Genomic DNA, 17,091 nt, shown 5'->3' on the forward strand with positions numbered 1-17,091 from the left:
AGGCTGCCAAAGAAAAGTTGGAAGTGAGCAGAGCTTGGTTCATGAGATTTAAGAAAGTAACCATCTCTAGAACATAAAGGTGCAAGGTGAAGCAGCAAGTGCTAAGTAGAAGCAGCAAGTTGTCCAGATCTAGCCAAATCATTTATGAAAGTGGCTACACTAAACAATAAGTTTTTTTTTTTTTAAAGGAAACTTGAGTTGCTTTATTTAGCTTCCAATTTCTGGGAGGCTCAAGAATTAGAAGTATTCTGGACAACAAAAGAAAATAAGACTGTGCTTACAGATCTTGTTCTGCCATATTCTCGCTTTAGGATCGCTGTTTTATTGTATCCCATGCCCTTTCTGTTACATGGGATGTACACATCAGGTGTTAAAAGGTACAATACATTATACAACTGAGCACCACTTTCTGTAACTGAACAGGCAAAGAAGTTACACTGAACATCAGCATCTGGCAGTATTTTTTGGAAAAAAAAAGTGACTAAAATGGGTTTAAATTTGATTAACACTATTAAATCACAGCTAATATTTGATACTACATGATTCAATACAGCTATACGATACAATTAAACAAAATGCTTTTAACATCAAAGAATACAACCAAAATTAAGATAGCAAACAAAACCTATATAACTTTTTTTTTTACAGGAAAATAATTTTGAAATATGCATGTTACTGCCCATACTTTTAAAGAAAATCTACTGCAAGCAAAGTTATCAACCTCCGGAAAAATCACACATAGCATTACTAAGCATATCCCCCCAAAACTGTACAATATGCACACTTGGAAAATACAAAATTAAAAAAATTGTAAGCAACCGGTGAGCTTCATATTTATAAGAATGTAAGAAGAAGTCCCATTTTTAGCACTGTTGTATAAAGAATTGTCTTTTGATGCAAAGTTCACGAATTGTCCTCCTGTTGGGACCACACTTACAAAAACACCGTGTTTTTGAAACGGGATTACAGAGCAAGATAGAACATCTTAGCAATGTCATCTAAGTAAAGTTTTTTTTTTTTTAATTTTTACTACTTTATCAAAACATGTCCCTTAGGTGTGTAGGATTCATTTTTAAAATTCTTCCTAGAAATAATATGCAAAGGAGAGGCATATTTATTCCCAATCACACTCCTGGAAGATGCTTCCCGTGGTCGAGGAGGGTCTTCTTTCTTCTTTTCACTGGTTGTTTTTGGGCTTAGCACGTGTTAAGATGTGAGATTTCAGGTTAGTTGACTGAGCAAACTTCTTACTACAACCATCGAAGGGGCAGACATAGGGCCTGTCTCCGGTATGGATTTGCACATGTGCACTCAAATTGAAGTCCAGTGAAAAGCGTTTCCCACAGCCTTCGAACGTGCACTGAAAGAGCTTCTCTCCAGTATGAACCAGTTGGTGTCATTTTAGTTTTGAACTCTCAACAAAAGCTTTGCCACATTCTGCACAGACGTGGACTGTGGGACTGTGGGTGTGCAGATGTCTTCTCATGGCCGAGTTATCCCTGAACGTCTTTGTGCAGCCTTTATGAGGGCAAGCTATTGTTCTAGGAGCATCGTCTTCTTTAATTTTTCTTGGCTTCATTCTAGCAAATTCTGCCAGTTGTTTGGGATCTGAGAGGGCAATGCCAGGTATTCCTCCAGGAGGAAGTTTTTTTCCTGTCATATATTCTGAATAATCAGGAGGTGAGTTCTCACCAATGATCTGTTCTTCAACCACTGTCTCGTGGTCAATATCTTTTTTTTCATCTGAGGACCACATGGTGACCGAGAACTCGCCCTCCAGGGTCTTGATCTGCACCTGCTTCTGCTCTCACTTCTTGTTGCCTGGGTCGGAGCCACCACCACCTGCCGCGCCAGCCCCGCCGCTCAGGTAACTCTTCTTGCCACTCTTTTTGCCGCCGCCCTTCTTCACGCTGCCACCGCCTGATGAGGACTAGCCGCCGTTGCTGCTCTTGCCAGCCGCTGCCACAGTGACCAGCGTCTGCTCGATGTAGTCGTTGTTGCTGCCGGCCGGGGCGGGCACCAGGATGAGGATCTGGTCCTTGAAGACGTCCTCGGTGCGCAGCCAGTCCAAGTCATCGCTGCCCACCACCTCCTCGTGCGTCTGCACCAGGATCACCTCCTGGTGGTGGTGCACTTGGGTCGGGTAGTCAGTGACCAGAGGCTGCAGCGTGATCATGGGTGGGTGGTGGTGGTGGTGATGGTGGTGGTGGTGGTGCACAGCTTGCCCGTGGTTGCTGCCACCACTGTCCTTGTAGTCATCGTTCTCCTTCTCCTCCTCACCCACCACCGTGGTCTCCATGGTCTCCACTGGGATGGTCTCCACCTCGATCTCGTGCAGCTCCATGATCTCGGCCGGCATCTCTGAGCCATCTGTGGCGATGTAGAGGGTGTCACCCGAGGCCATGGCTGAGAGCTCTGCTGCCACAGCCTCGGCTCCTCGGCTGCTGAGGGGTGGGCAAGGAGGCGGCCGGCCGTGGGGAAGGAAGGCAGAGGGAGCAACAATATGTTTTTAATGGAGACAAAAGAGTATTCTATTAGAAGAAGATGACATTTAGGACTTTTATAGCTAAAGAGGGGAGATACATGGCTAGCTTCACAGCTTCAACAGATAACCTGATTCTCATTATAGGTTAATGCAGTGAGTGGCCAAGTTGAAGTCAATGCTCATTTACCATTTCAAAATTTTAAGGCCCTTCAGAATGATGCTAAATCTACTCTGCCTGCACTCTGTAAATGAAATGACAAAGCCTAGATGACAATACATCTGTTTATAGCATGATTTACTGAATATTTTAAGTCCACTGTTGAGACCTACTGATCAGGAAAAAAAAACAAAACAAAACAAAACATCATTCCTTTCAAAACATTACTGCTCATAGACTGACAATGCACCTAGTCACCCTAGGGCTCTGATGGAGATGTACAAGGAGATTAATGTTTTCATGCCTACCAGCACAATATCCATGTTTATCCCATGGATCAAAGAGTAATTTTGACTTTCAAGTCTTATTACTGAAGTAATACATTTTATAAGACCATAGTTGTCATAGATAATGAATCCTCTCATAGGTCTGGGCAAAGGAAATTGAAAACCTTCTGGAAGAAAGTTGTCATTTTAGATGCCATTAAAAACATTCATGATTCATGGGGGAAGTCAATAAATATATCAACATTGGCAGGAATTTGGAAGAAGTTGATTTTAACCCTTATAAATGACTTTGACAGGTCCAAAATTCAGTGGGGAAGTAACAACTGATGTGGTAGAAACACCAAGAAAAGTAGAATTAGAAGTGGAGCCTAAAGATACAATTGAGTTGCTGCAATCTCATGATCAGACTTGAATGGATGAGGAGTTGCTTCTTATTGATCAACAAAGAAAGTAGTTTCTTGAGATGGAATTTATTCCTGGTTAAGATGGTGGGAACAATGTTAAAATGACAACAAAGGATTTAGAGTATTCATACACTTTATTGATAAAGTAGTAAGAGGGTTTGAGAAGACCGACTTCAATTTTGAAAGAAGTTCTGTTGCAGGTTAAATGCTATCAAACAGCATGACATGCTACACAGAAATCTTTAATGAAAGAGTCAATTAATGTGCAAACTTTGTTGTTGTCTTGTTTTAAGAAATTGCCGGCCAGGTGCAGTGGCTCAAGCCTGTAAACCTAGCACTTTGGGAAGGTAAGGTGGACAAATCATGAGGCAAAGTTCGAGACCAGCCTGACCAATATGTATTTTCTCTACTAAAAATACAAAAATTAGCTGCGTGCCTGTAATCCCAGCTACTCAGGAGGCTGAGGCAGGAAAATCTCTTGAACCCAGGAGGCAGAGGTTGCGCTGAGCTGAGATCATACCACTGTACTCCAGCCTGGGCAACATAGCAAGACTCCATCTCAAACAAACAAATTACCAAACAGACAGAAATTGCCACAGCCACCCCAGCTTTCAGCAATCACCACCCTGATCAGTCAGCAGCCATCAACATTGAGGCAAGACCCTCCACCAGCAAAAAGATGACAATTTGCTGAAGGCTTAGATGATTGTTAGCATATTTTAAGAATAAAATATTTTTAACTAAGCTATGTACTTTCTTAAAAGACATGATAGTATTGCATGCTTAATAGACTACAGTACAGTATAAACATAACTTTTATATACAATGAGAAACCAAAAAAATTGTTGGACTTGCTTTATTGTGATATTTATTTTATTGTAGTGATCTAAAACCAAATCCACACTATCTCTGAAGTATGCCTCTACTCAGAATTGGACTTGCTGGATGATATTTAAATTCTATTTATAACTTTTTGTGGGATTATCATACTGTTTTCCACAGTGATTGTACCACTTACATTCTCACCAACAGTACACCAGGGTTCCAATTTCTCCACATCCTTGCCAACACTTATGTTCTGAGTTTTAAATAGTAACCTTTTTCTAATGGGTGATATGGTAGCCTTGATCTGAATTTTCCTAATAATTCGTGAGGTTGAATATCTTTCCTGTGCTTCTTGGTCATCTGTATATCACCAATGGAGAAATGCCTGTTCAAGTCCTTTGTTCATTTTTGATTTAGGCTGTTTTGTTGTTGTTGTTGTATTTTAGGCATTCTCTAGTACAACCACTATAGAAAACAGTGAGGAGAATCCTTGAAGAACAAAAAGTAGAACTACTATTTGATCCAGCAATCTCAGTACTGGGTATCTACCAGAGGAAAAGAAGTCATTATATGAAAAAGACACTTGCACACATGTGTTTATAGCAGCACCATTCGCAATTGCAAAAACATGGAAGCAACCCAAATGCCCATCATTGAATGGACAAAGAAACTATTATATATATATATATATATATATATATATATATATATATATGCAGCAGAATACTACTCAGCCATTAAAAAAGAATGAATTAATGGCATTCACAGCTACCTGAATGAGATTGGAGACTATTATTCTTAGTGAAGTAACTCAGGAATGGAAAACTCTCACTCATGAGAGGAAGCTAAGCTATGAGGATTCAAAGGCATGAGAATGACACAATGGACTTTGGGAACTCAGTCCAAAGGGTGGGAAGGGGGTGAGGGATAAAAGACTACAAATTGGATGCAGTGTGTAGTGCTTGGGTGACGAGTGCACCAAAATCTCACAAATCACCACTAAAGAAGTCATTGTATGAAAAAGATATTTGCACACGTGTTTATAGCAGCACAATTCACAATTGCAAAAATGTGGAATATTACTTGCTCATGTAACCAAATATCACCTGTTCCCCAATAACCTATGGGGAAAAAATTAAAACAACAACAAAAAAGGAGTCCATGTTTTTCTTTTGCTTTCTGTGCCTTGGGTTTGACAGCCAATGAAGTCATTGACAAATAAAATGTTGTTAGGCTTTTCCCTCTATGGTTTCTTCTGAGAATTTTAGTTTTAGATCTTATGCTTCATGGATGACTTTTAATCTATGAACATGGGATATGTTTCCATTTATTAACAAATTGTTTTCATAATTTTCTTTTCTGATTGTTCATTGTTAGTGTATAGAAATGTAACTGATTATTTTGTGTTGGCTTTGTATCTTATCAAATTGCTGAATTCACTTATTAGGGCTAATATTTTAATGTGAAATCTTCAGGGTATTCTACATAGATGATCATATCTGCAAACAGATAATTTTAGTTCTTCCCTTTCCATTTGGATTCTATTTGTTTACTTTTTCTTGTCAAAAGATAATCTTTCAGTTTCTTACCATTGGGCATGATGTTTACTGTGGGTTTTTCATATATGATTTGTGTTATGTTGAGGTAGTTTCCTTCTATACCTATTTTGTTAAATGTTTTTATTATGAAAAAGTGTTAAATTTTGTGAAATGCATTTTCTGCATCAATTAAGGTTATTATGTATTTTCTCCCCTTCATTCTGTTAATGTGACATGTTATGTTGATTTTTGTATATTGAATTATCCTTGCATTTCAGGAATAAATTCCATTTAGGTCATTCTGTATAACTATTATAATATGGCTCTGAATTCATTTTCTAGTATTTTATTGAGCATTTTTGCATGAATGTTCATAAGGCATATTGATTTGTTATTTTTTTTCCTGGTAGTGTCTTCCTTTGGCTTTGGTATCTGGGTAATGCTTGCCTCATAAAATGTACTAGAAAGTGTTCTCATCTTTTCAATTTTTTTTTTGAAAAATTTGAGAAAGATTGATGTTAGTTCTTTTTTAAATGTTTGCTGGAATTTACCAGTGAGCCCATCAGGTCCAGGGCTTTACTTTGTTGGAACATTTTAAATTACTGACTCAGTATCTTTCTAGTTATAGGTCTAGCCAGATTTCCTATTTTTTTCATAATTGAGTCTTGGTAGGTTTTGTGTTTCTAGCAATTTCCCCATTTAATCTAAATTGGTACTGTACAATTGTTTATAGTACTCTCTCACAATCATTTTTATTTCTATACAATCAGCAGTATTCCCACTTTCATTTCTGACTTTAGTAATTTAAGTCTGTGTTTTTTTCCCTTAGTCTATCTAAGTTTTGTCAATTTTGTTTATATTTTTAAACAAACCAAATTTCGGTTTTATTGATTTCCTCTATTGCACTTCTTTATTTTGTTTATTTCTGTCTTGTTCTTATTAATTTTTTTTCTGCCAACTCTGGGTTTAGGTAGTTTCTCTTTCTATTTACTTAAGCTGTAACTTTAGGTAGTTGATTTGAGATCCTTCTTGTTTTTAAGTGTTTATACCTATAAATTTCCCCTTTATTTAGCACTGTTTTACAGCATTCCATATTTTGCTATGTTGGGCTTTCATTTTCATTCATCTCTAAGTATTTTCTTTTCTTTCTTTTTTTGGGATGGAGTCTTGCCCTGCCCCCCATGCTGGAGTGCAATGGCGTGATCTCAGCTCACTGCAGTCGCCTCCTCCTGGGTTCAAGCCATTCTCCTGCCTCAGCCTCACAAGTAGCTGGGATTACAGGTGCACGTCACCACGCCTGGTTAATTTTTGCATTAACCACATTTCATTTTCAATCTATTTGTGTTTTTGAATCTAAAGCAAATCTCTTGTAGAAAACATGCAGTTAGATCATATTTTTAAATTTATCCTGCCAATCTGCTTTTGATTGGAGAGTTTAATTCATTTACATTTAAAGTAATTGCTAAATATAAGGTTTTACTTCTGTCATTTTCCTATTTGTTTTCTAAATGTCTAACAGCTATTTTCTTCCTCATTTCCTGCATTACTGTTTTCTTCTGTGTTGAATTTCTTTTGTAGTAAAACATTTCTTTTTTCTTTTTATATATATTCTATAGGCATATTCTTTGTGGTTATTGTGGAGACGACATTTAACATTCCAAGGTTATCACAGTCTAACTTGAATTTATAACCAGCTTAATTCCAATCAGATACAAAGACCGCTCCTTTAACAGGTTCATCCCCACCCCTTTAGGTGCCTAATGTCACAAAATTACATGTTTTTATGTATATGCCCCAAAATATAAACTAATAATTTTCTTAAATGCATTAGTGTCTTAAGTAAATAGAAAAATGTGGGATTACAAACCAATATTACAATAATATTAGCTTTTAGATTGATTATTATTACTATTACTTATTATTATTTTTGAGATGGGAGTTTCACTCTTGCTGCCCAGACTGGAGTGCAATGGTGAGATCTTGGCTTACTGCAACCTCCACCTCCTCGGTTCAAGTGATTCTCCTGCCTCAGCCTCCTGAGTAGCTGGGAATACAGACATGAGCTACCATGCCCTGGCAATTTTTTATTTTTAGTGGAGATGGGGTTTCACCATCTTGGCCAGGCTGGTCTCGAACTCCTGACCTGATGATCTGCCTGCCTCAGCCTCCCAAAGTGCTGGGATTACAGGCATGAGCCACCACACCCAGCCTAATTATTATTTTTCAAAATGTATTAGTATCTTAAATAATGTGGAAAACAAAAAGTTCAGTAACAAACCATTGTTACAATAATGCTAGATTTTATAATTGCCCATGTATTTACCTTTATTGAGATCTTTATTTTTTTATATAGCTTTGAGTTACTGTCCGGTGTCATTTTATTTCACCTTGCTGGACTCCCAAGCATTTTTTGCAAGGCAAATCCAGTGGGAACAAACTTTGTCAACTTTTGTTAATCTGGGAATGTCTTAATTTCTTCTTTATTTTTGAAGAGCAGTTTTGTCAAATATAGGATTTCGGTTGGACAGTTTTTCTTGTTGTTAATTTAGCATTTTGAATATATCTATCCATTATCTTCTGGACTTCAAAGTTTCTGATGAGAAATCTGCTTATAATCTTATAGAGGATTCCTTGTATGTGACAAGTCATATCTCTTTTGCTGCTTTCAAGTTTTTCTCTTTGACTTTGCTTTTGAAAGTTTGATTGAAATGTGCCTTGGTGTAGGCCTCTGAGTTCATCTTATGTAGGGTTTGCTGGGCTTTTTGGACATTTATATTTATGCATTTCACCAAACTTGGGAGGTTTTCATACATTATTTTGTTAACTATTATCTTTGTCCCTTTCTCCCTGTTTTCTCTGTGTGGGACTCCCAAAATACGTAAACTGGTATACTTTGTGGTGTCCCACAGGTTCCTTAGGCTCTTTCACTTTTCTTCAATCTTTTTTTTTCTTCTGTTTCTCAGACTCAATTATTTCAGCTGTCTTTTCTTTAAGTTGACTGATTTTTTTTTTTTTTTGAGATAGAGTTTTGCTCTTGTTGACCAGGCTGGAGTGCAATGGTGTAATCTCAGCTCACTGCAACCTCTGCCTCCCAGGTACAAGTGATTCTTCTACCTCAGCCTTCTGAGCAGCTGGGATTACAGGCATGTGCCACCATGCCCAGCAAATTTTTTTGTATTTTTAGTAGGGATGGGTTTCATCATGTTGGCCAGGCTAGTCGAGTTCACCGATTCTTTCTTCAGCCTGCTTGAATCTGCCTTGGAATCACTCTAGTGAATATTTCAGTTGTATTTTTCAGGTCCAGCATTCCGTTTTGGCTTCTTTCTACATTTTTTAACTCTTTATTGATTTTCCATTTTGTTCATACATCATTGACTTTTCTCTCTCCACACCTTCCTTTAGTTCTTTGAGCATATTTAAAACAATTGGCTTAAAGTCTTTGTTTATGCAACTGCCATTAGATCTTTCTCAGGGACAGTATCTGTTGATTTACTTTTTTCCTATTATTATTATTTTTTGGTCAGGGGGCATGCCTTATGGTTTTCTGTTGAAAACAGAACATTTGAATATAATAATGTGGTAACTCTTGAAATCAGATTCTCCATCTTTTCCAGGGTTTGTTGGGTTTTGTTTACTGTTTTTTATTTTTTATTTTTTTGATTATTGTAACTTGTGTCTATGTCATAGATCTTTGTGAGATATAATGTCTTCTCAAGTATTTTTTGAATTTGCGCCTATTCCCAGTCACCTTCTAATTATCCCCATGTATGTAGTTGCTTTTGAATAACCTAGTCTTTAATGTCTAGCTCCAAAAAGTGGAAAAAAAATAAAATAAAAGAAGGAGGGAAGAAAGAACGTCAGCCCTTTAAATCTTCTGGAAGTCATTTTAGCCCTAGCATGAGGGGGTTGCAACAATGAAGGAGGTAAAACAACAATGGCTGCAAACCTCTTTGTACATTTATGATCAGAAGTAGCAGCAATCAGAGTAAAGATACACAATATTTGGAGAACAGGATTCATTTTTTTCTACCCTGACTTCCACAAGGTATGCCCAGGATGCTCCAGAAACATGTGCATAGCTTCCTGTCACAGGGCTGAGGATGCAATATGGGTAGTGGCTACCCTGATAAGAACTGAAATAGACTGAAATTAACTGCAATTTACCACTGAAGCGTTTTCCTTGCAGTTGCAAGGCTACAATAGAATCCAGAGTTCCAAAAGAGTTAAATCAGATTGGTTCTGCCAGAGCAAATGTTGTTCAGGTGGGAACACACACAGATTGCTGTTGCTTCCTACTCCACCATCTTCCCAGAATCCTCCTGGTTGTTACTGTAAATATTTGCTGCAAATCAAAGCCTTCTATTGGTGCTTTCACACATATGTTATATGTATGTATTTCTCAATAACAGAGAAGGAAAATAGAATTTCTGGGTTGGAGAGTGTGTGTGAAAGCACTCAAGGTGCTTTAAATTGTTGCACTTATTTATACTTCAAACATATATGAGAGTACATTCGTTTTCTTTATCTGTCAACACTTGGTATAATTGTTAAATTCTTTTTCAATTGGGTGAAAATACTTGATATATATTGTTTAAATTTGTGTTTCTTTTTATGTTTATCAGTCATATTTTCTAACTTCAATTTTATTTTTATAGTTTGCTGTTGTGAGCAGCCATTTTAAATTTCACTTTGGCTAGGATTTTCCAGGCCATTACATCTGGGAGTATAGACGAAGTCACTTTAACAACAACAAATCCATGTCCAGCACAATACCTAGAACATCATTGGTATGCAATAAATAACGTTTGACCGAACCTTCTCCAAACCATGAGTATGTGCTTCGCTTTGTTACACTCATTTTCTTAAAAGAAATACATTTCAAGGAGGCAAAGTTAAATGTCTAGTTTCTTTTTCTCTTGAGATTATTTTTTCTTGCCCGCAGAGTAACCTCAGTTTCATGGAAATAAGCCTTCATCAGGTCTGTTCTACTCATTTATCAGACAACTCCAGACATGCCTGTATGCCAGCACTAGGCAATGGTGGCTTCTTAAATCTTGCCATCTCCCCAGCTTTCTGGAATCCATGCTTTGAATTGCCAGAAAATAAAATTATTAATAAAAACAATTGTTCAATTTGAGGCAAAGGATTTGGGCCCAAAGCAATCATTTTGGACCGTTCTTATAAGAAACATTTTATAATTGTCTTTAAAGAGTTCCATATGAAAACACCTTTATTTGTTTTGCAAAAATGTATTTGATGTCTGCCGTATTGTGGTGCTGGGCTATAAACACACAGTCATGCCTTCTAGGGGCATGTGAGGAAGATAAAACAAAACGAACAAGGAAAACAACAATTTTAACAAAGCACAGCACATATTCTGTTTAGAGAGGATTCAGAGAGGTGTTAGGGAAAATGTGGTGAGCTGAATCCCAGGGAGTCGGGAAAACCCTCATTGTTAAGATGAGGTTTCAGCTAAAAGGAGCCCTTTTTAAAAGATGTGGGTGGCCAGGGTTATGATGACTGCTGTTATCAAACAGACTTCAGCCAAAATGATTGATAGTAGCTCAAAAGATCTCATCTTCTAACTGACACACAGCTTGGAATTAAATAAAACCAAAGCACTTCCAATAAATGTGATGACATTTTCAAAGTCTATGCATTATAGGTTTTGTGGCTATTATTCTAAATATTCTGCCATAACAGGAAATGTTGTGATAACATGAAATCAGACAGACTTTGAAAAGTGCCTCAGACTTGTAATCACAAGTTACTTTGAGAGAAATCTGATTATGGCAAAGCAGCAATCAATCCCATTTGCCTTGCATTGAAGTCACTTGATATCTCTATATTTATATAGTCTGTGTCTCTAGATTTATATATTTTATATCATTATGTATACTACATATTTATAGAATTTAATGAGCTTTAAATGCAAAAGAAAGTAATTTAGAAAAATTTAAGCCTTTCTGATGCTCTCTGTCTTCCAGTTTTTAATAAAATGTGTTTTGAAGATGAGATGCTTGTCAATGGAGGATAAAAAGAAGAGTACCAACATTTTTGTGATGGTTCTGGTATTATTTTCAAGGTCAGAGAGTAATGTACTTCTCTGGAATTTTTAAGAAGATAGTTTAAAACTTACATTGTTCTTTAACTTTAGATGTTGCCAAATCAACCTAGATTAAAGGAGGTTGAAGATGGGAGGATAAGAGATGAATGAACACTAATATTTGTTGGAGACGTGTGTGTTTACAGACCACATTCATTTATTCTTATAACAGATGTAGTGAACATTTACTGTGTGTTGGGCAGTAGGCTAGAAGCCGGGCATGAAAAGATAATATGATTTATTTCTCTTTAAGGAATTCATAGTCTACTTCAGTAGGAATAGCCCTACATGTATTATTTTAATGCAGTAGAATAAGGATTCTGTTTCCAGTCTCTTTTACTAATCTAGAGCTACAGACAAAATGTATGCTATGGGAACTTAGAGATTGCTTATGTCATCTTGGGAAGCCAAGAAGCCTTGACAGAAAAGGTGACTTTTATGGATAAAGTAGGTATATGAGTTTTTAATTTTCCTTTCCCCCAATCAAGCCAAGTGTAAGACCCAGAAAAGAATAAAGCAAAACAAATAGAGCAAAAATATCGCTAGAGAATAGTGGTCCAATCAGAAGCAAATGCAAATATGGTATGATTTCTTATAATTAATGATTTGTAAGAAAGATCATTCATTTGACTGAATGTTTAGCTCACTTCATCCTTCTCCTTTGAATGTCATGACTTTAAACCTGGGAAGACAGAAATATAATCTTGGCACAGTGCTTGTAGTGAACCCTGTAGTGAACACTATTTCACATGTCATATTAATCTAGACTTTGATTGCTTTTTAGTGTTCACCTAGCTAAGTATTCAACTTCAAGTTAAAATAGAATGCCCCTCAAAATCAATAATTTCAATATCACGTATTATTTAGGGTAACTTAATAACTAGAAACAATGTCAAAATGTATTTGGAGCCAAGCCTGGTGAATAAATGGTGGGTGATGAATCTAGGAAATAGAATGTTTAGAGAAGTGGTAAAAAAAAAAAAAAAGACACCCCAAAGGATCATAAACTTTTTTTTTATCATTTAAGCAATGGGCATTTTGTAATAAACAGAATATACAACACCGCGAGGTGACGTTCTATGAGACTCAACGTTCTCCTTTTCAGTAGAAACCAGAGAGAGGTTATCAGAGGCCTGCCTCTGAGAAAATGTCAGGTGGGTGGCAATGTTATTTATACAGATGAATAACTTGGGAATTTTCACAATACTGTCTTCAGATAAATGGAGGATATTATTCCCGAGATTCAGCTTTCTGGTTCCTTGTCTCCAGTTTCCAATTTTTTAGTAATCACTCAGCCTTCACAGAGAATGTCATTAACCTGGGGAAAGGAAAAAAGAAATTTGATCTACTTCACCATCTTAGACGTTCAGATAGAGCCTGTCAGATATGCAGACAACAGAGAGTTATGGAAAGGTCATAGAAAACAAGGAAATTGTGGATGTTACCTCTTTCTCACCCCACTGACCCTCAAATAAAGCAAGGTTCACTTACATTCTGAAAACATTAATGTACTCCGTTATTTGTAAAACTTTTTTCTAATAAAGAGAAAATAAGAAAGCTGCAAATAAACCTATTCTTTAAAAATGTCAAAATTTTTCTTTCAGAAGAAAACAACAGAAAATAAAAAGATCACTTTTTTGTTGTTCTTGAGACAGACTCTTGCTCTGTTGCCCAGGCTGGAGTGCAATGGTGCAATCTTGGCTCACTGCAACCTCTGCCCCCCGGGCTCAAGCGATTCTTCTGTCTCAGCCTCCCGAGTAGCTGGGATTACAGGGGCATGATGCCACCATGCAAGGCTAGTTTTTGTATTTTTAGTAGAGACGTGATTTCACTATGTTGACCAGGATGGTCTCGATCTCTTGACCTCGTGATCTGCCTGCCTTTCCAGTTCCCCATATTAACATTCTACAAATTAGTCACTTGATACTCTAAGCACTTTAATTGCTTTGACAATGCTTGACTTGCATATTAAGAGTAATTGTTGTCTATAAAAATTTTAACCATTTGCTTGCCCTACAACAGAAAGTAACATATATACAGAAATCAACAGTAAAAGTATTAGCAAATCACCAAACTAGAAAAAGAAAACTCACTGAAGGAAGGCAGAATTAAGAGAGGTATCAAAAAACTGGGTGTGGTGGCACGTGCTTGTAATCCCAACTACTTGGGGGCTGAGGCAGAAGGATCACTTTAGCCCAGGAGTTTTAGGCCAGCCTGGGCAATATAGTGAGACCCATCTCTTAAAAAGAGAGAGAGAAAGTGATTGAAAAAGAGAGAGGGCTAGAGAGTGGCATCAAAATTTGACCTGCAGCCCTAACATGGAACTTAATGCTCTGCAACCATCACTCTAGAAACTATTTTCAATCTGCTTTTTATCTATGTAAGAATAAAAAGAATGATTTCATAGATCTCTTTTCATAGTTTTGATGCATTCTTATTGGAATGCCATATAATTATGTGACCATTGAAGGTTATATAAATCATTTTAATCTTTTCTGCTTTACTTCCTGTCTTTCTTTTGTTTGCTGGTCAGTTTGAAACTTTGACATACTTTGGGGCTGTAGAAATTTTAGTTTTGGTTCAATAAATCCATTTGGTAAAAATTAAGAAGCATATTGAATCAACTCAACTGTGAACAAACTATGGAGTCAGTTAACATGTTAATATTACCAAAGAATGAGTGATACCAATAGGTTCACATAGTGCAATTGTATATATAGATACATATATTAAGGAGGAATTTTTTTCACATTTCCCCAAGCATAGGAGAAAATTTGATTTTATAATTTGGAGCCTTTGAAAGAAAAGTATTGTCCCTAGATTTTTCCTATCAGGTTGTGAAATGGCTATGATTTATAAAATACATTTTATCTAGCTGATGTCTTTTATTATAAAAGGGCCAGAATAGGTGTTGACAAGTGAACATTTTATATATAAATAAAATATTTTAAAGCCTGCATTAACTCAGCATGCTTCTATACTGGTTCCTGTCATATCTTTTTCTTTAGTGCTGATATTTCAAGCATTTTTATGAAGGGTTATTTCTTCTAAATTGAGACATGGTGTAAGATGGAAAAGCAGGCAATATCAGGAACTGAGTTTTTTCTCATTTGTCTATGAGAAACAGTTATTCTGAGAGAGGAGTCTAAGTAGTGATGCCAAGACCAGAGCTCTTGATTTTATAGTTCAGTTCTGGCGTTGGGTGAAGGCCTAGGATTGAGGGTGATTTTTCAGTGTGACAATTCTAGATTAAACTATCTTCCTTCTGCACCAGATATTGACAAGGATTTGAAATGGGATTTCGGGCAAATTATCCAGTGATTTTAAATATCAAAAGAATATTACTGGCTTTAGACAAATCTTGTAATGATCAATTGAGTTTCAATGATGCTTTAAAATTAGTCCTTACATGGATAAAGAAAAAGGTCTAGAATCCTCCATAGTGAGAAGAGTAACTTCAGATACTTACTGCCTATGCATGGCCTATTTTCAGATTCCTCTTGATTAGTGTCAGTACTCTTTTAGGGAATCAGCATGTATATTTTTGTTTTGAGGAAGTCATTTCTTTCTACAGAGATGTCAGAGTTAGGTATCTTTTCTTTAAAAGGCAACAATTAGGTGCCATCAGAGCCAATTTGCCATTCCCTTCAATGTTTCCAAATGTAAATATGTCACTCTGTTGTGGTCTGGCTCCATTGACATTGCTACAGTATGTCAAAGAATGTTTTTCCATCTACTGCCCTAGGCATTAAAAGGGAAATTTTAAAAGAGGCCCATTAGTCACATGAATACTAGCAAAAGAGCGTGGGTGTTTCCAGTTAACTTGTCTTCCCTTTGCTGCTTTATGGGCAACAGATGAGAGATACACCTCACTGCAGTCAAGAGTTACTAGATGTGAAACAGAAAGTCTTGAGCTGGGGCTCACTTTCTGGGTGTTCAAACCCTTTCAGTCTTTTTTTTTAAAATAAAACATATCAAATGAGAATAATATTCTACTAGTGTCACAGTGTTGTGGGAGGGAATTGAGTACTAAATGAATAAATACATTGTCAACCATCAGTTGTTGTATACACGTCTGTGTGGACTAGTTCCATGCCTTTGACTATAAGCCATAGAAATGAACTGTGGCTAACTGAAGCTAGAGGGAATTTAGTGGAAGGATATTGAGGCTCACAGAATAGCCAGAAGCCTAGAAGACCATGCTAGGGATATGTTAAGAAATAAGGCAGTTTCAGAGGGCAAAGAGGCAGGACTGTCTAGAGGCCTCAGCAGAACCATCCATGAGGATGGAGTGGGTGCCATTCATTTCCAGTCCCATTGATCCTACACTCAGATTTGAATACTACAGAAAGGGTGGTAGTAGGGTAGAAGGGTAGTAGACTCAATCGCAGTCTTGTATTGGTTTCATGGGTAGGAAAGGGCATGGCCCCTGGTTCCTGTCCTACCAGACTGTGTCTAATAGGAAAAAAGTAATTTCTCAAAAGGAATTAGAGTGGTGATAGAAAGAAGATGGATGCTGGGCAATCCAAACATCCACAGACATGAAATTAATATTCCTTACTTCCTCAGTTTGGCATAGAATATGTATATAGATTCAGTGATTCGGAGCCCTTTTACCCTGTGCTATGGTCTGAATGTGTATGTTACTCCTAAATTCAAATGTTGAATCCCTTACCCCCAAGGTGATGGTATTAGGAGGCAGAGCCTTTGTGAGGTGATTAGGTCATGAGGGTAGGACCCTTGTGAGTGGGATTAATGCCCTTTTAAAAGAGGCCTGAAGATTGCTCCTTCCACCATGTGAGGACACAATGAGAATTCGGTGTCAATGAACCAGGAACAGGCCCTCATCACACACCAAACCTGCTGGTGCCTTGATCTTGAACTTCCCAGCCTCTAGAACTGTAAGAAATAAATTTTTCTTGGTTAGGCTATCCAGTTTAAGGTATTTTATCATAGCAGCTCAACAGGACTAGGTCAATATTCTGAATTTTTTTTTTTTTAATTTCCCCAGTCTTGGGAACTTATATATTTAAATTCAATGACTCTGAGCCCTTGTCCCCTGAAACCAAGGGCATGCCATATTTTTCCACCCTAGAGTTTTGCTTGATGATTCCCAAGAAGAGCAGCAACTATGGCAGAGACCAATTGCCACTCTTTGAGCAGAGAAGGAAAAGCCTAAGATCTGTCTCAGCCTATGGAGGAGTCCTTGTTTGAGGCTGTTGCTGATACTGCTGCCCACGGTGACACTGATGAAATCCACATGGCCCAGCTTCCCTGGGGTTGGGCTTC

The 17,091-nt window shown here is 37.2% G+C and overlaps 1 pseudogene; it reads right to left on the bottom strand.

The window, feature by feature from the left end:
- Nucleotides 1–1,020: 1,020 nt before the first annotated feature.
- LOC100404711 (transcriptional repressor protein YY1 pseudogene) lies at nt 1,021–2,497 on the bottom strand (annotated as a pseudogene).
- Nucleotides 2,498–17,091: the final 14,594 nt, after the last annotated feature.

Source organism: Callithrix jacchus, chromosome 2 (genome assembly GCF_049354715.1).
Source record: "Callithrix jacchus isolate 240 chromosome 2, calJac240_pri, whole genome shotgun sequence".
In the NCBI taxonomy this organism is placed as follows: Eukaryota; Metazoa; Chordata; class Mammalia; order Primates; family Cebidae; genus Callithrix; species Callithrix jacchus.